The sequence below is a fragment of the Gossypium hirsutum genome, chromosome D13 (genome assembly GCF_007990345.1).
Source record: "Gossypium hirsutum isolate 1008001.06 chromosome D13, Gossypium_hirsutum_v2.1, whole genome shotgun sequence".
Lineage (NCBI taxonomy): Eukaryota > Viridiplantae > Streptophyta > Magnoliopsida > Malvales > Malvaceae > Gossypium > Gossypium hirsutum.
The window spans coordinates 58887941-58890715 of NC_053449.1; positions in this window are offsets into that span (position 1 = coordinate 58887941).

Below are 2775 nucleotides of genomic sequence, written 5' to 3' on the forward strand. Positions count from 1 at the left end.
TAAAGGTCTATTTTGTAAGTTTTATTTTTACATTAATAGGTGGCACTAAAAAAATAAATAAATTGATACTGCCACTTTTAGTGCTGATGTTGCAAAAGCGCTTCCAATTGGAATTTTTTTTGTCAATATGCTGAAAACGTGTCCAACTGGAAGCGCTTTCCCAAAATCGACCCGTTCCAATAAATTTTCAAAAAATCGGCCTATTTCCATGATTTTTTAAAACAATTGTTTTTTTTTTGGTAATTTGGTCCAATTTAATATATCCAAAAGATAACAATTTTAATAAGATCATTATAAAATAAACTCACACATGCATCAAAAGCTTTTTTTATTGGTTCAGAGCAATAACATAACATTATGGCCATGTGAAAGTAATAAAGACATTTGAAGTAGTTTTAGTCCAACGGGAGGTTTTTTTCTTCATATGGTTGACGTTTGAAGTTTGCCACACAATGTTGATCTCCTAGAGAATAAGTTTCATATCTTCTAGTGTCGATTGTAGCTTCCATCCAAAGTTGAAACGTCGTGTAATAATATTCATTCATTTATTGCTTGCATTAAGTAACATGCAATGATTGATATCAAAAGGTATTCTAAGTATAAGAGCAATTTTAAGGATTAGAATATGCACAAAGGCCTTGGCTATTGGTTCTGAAGTTGTGGACAGTTGTCATTTGAAAACTGTTAGGATCCTAGGCTATGACAACTCCTCCAATTAGATTGTTCTAATTGTTCTGAATAATGTAGAGAGAGGGCAACCATTGAGGGGTGTTAGAGATGATCGCTGAAGAGGAATGTAATGTTCTTTGGTTAGGAGCAAGTGAAGTAATGTTTGAGAATGAGCAAATGATTGATTGTATCAGCTTAGAGATATTTTTGGTAGCTGCCATAGGGGATGGGTTGCAATTTTTAAAGATAATGTTATTTATTGCTTTCTAGATAGTTCATATGGTACAAGCCATGATGGTGTATATACTTTTTAAGGATTCCGCTGAGATATCATTTTCTTGAAGCTAATGGAGAATCCATCTAAAGACGAGATGTCGTCTAAGTAGTCAATTCGGAGGGCTATGGGGGATCTAAAATAAACTGCTGTTGCAAAGGTTCAATTGAGGAAGAGATGATTCATTGTTTCTCTATCAGTTTTGTAGAGGGGAAAATGAGATCATTAGTCGAAAGTTTCCTTGTAGAAAGGTCTTTGGTTGGGAGGTTGTTTTTACAAATTTTCCACAAGAAAATGATGATTAAATGGTATCTTTAATCGCTATAGGTTTTTCTATATGGATTGTTTTGGTCTTTCAGGAGTAATATCATGATAACTCTTATAGATATGTGAATAAGCACTTTTAACCGAAAAATGGCCTTTAAAGTTGTCCTTCTAAATTATTTTATCTTATTTGCCTTGTATAGAAGTAGTTTTGGTGATTAAATTAACAATTCTATCATGGTCAATGAGCCTTAAGGCCTTGGATTGATCGACGATGAATTTGCAAGGGGTAATGAAGGTGTTGCCCGAAGGTTTGATACTTGATGCGCAACCGTGTCAATTAGAGTTTTGAATGGGTCAGCTAATATCCAACTATTTTGATTGCTCCATAGTAGGATAGTTTTACCCTTATTACAGATGTCCTTACCAGTAATTTATTGTAGTATTTCGCGATGAGAACTTTAGTCAAAAAGTAATTCTTGTCGATGTGTATACACTAGACAACTTTTGAGATGAGGGATTCATTAAAAAGGTTCATTTTATGGATGCCCATAAGAAGTGAGAGCATATAGAATGTCCCAATTGCAAGTATGAAGTTTCCCATCTCCCGATCATGACCCTATTGATTGACCTAATTCTTTTATATATTCACAAATGACAAAGGGAACTTTAAAGACAATAATGGGAAAAAAAGGGATAAATGAGAGTGGATTTAATTAGAGTCAGTCTTTCACTTAATGTAAGCCAATTAGATTTCCAAGAGGGCAAGTTTCGAGTTGAACTAATCAAGTAAGTTGCCAAATATGGCAAGATGAGCAATGGCAATGCCTTTTTAAGTTGTTTGACATCAATTTTTGAAATGATATTGTAAGCCACATTGCAAAGACTAATTGGGTGGTAATTAGAGGGGTGAGACTGGAAAATGCCTTTCGGGATGAGAATAATAAGAGTTTTATTGAGCTCTCTAGCAGATAACCTGAATTGAGGAATGAAAGGGTGGAGACCGTGGCGTTTTCACAAATTATATCCCAATATTTTTCACAAGAAAACCCTAGCTTGACATCAACACTAGGGGATTTGAGTGCTCCAATTTGGAAAACGACTATCTTAACTTCAAAAGTGTCAAAGGGTTTAAAGAGAGATTAAGTCATTCTAAGAGAGACAAGGCATGTTTAAGTTATTGAGATAAGAGAAGGCTGAGATTCTGTTAAATGGGGGTTGAGTTTTAAAGAGGTCAACAAAGAATTTTATAAAGACATGTTTGATGGCTAAGGGATTATCCACCCGAATTTTGAAAGAGGGTTAAATATTCTTTCAATTTTGTTGACAACTCTTCATTTTTTTTATGGTGATGTGGAAAACTTAGTGTTTCTACCCTCCAAGCAATGCCATTGAAGTCTAGGTTTTTTAAGCCAATGGAGGTGCTCCTACTATTTGAATTGCTCTAGATTTTTTCTAATGGATCTTTCCTTATCAAAATAGATGTTGAAGGAGAGCTCTAATTGAATTCTCATGAGCTCATTTTCAATATTCTTATTTTTTTATGACAAAATTACCAAAATCTTCTT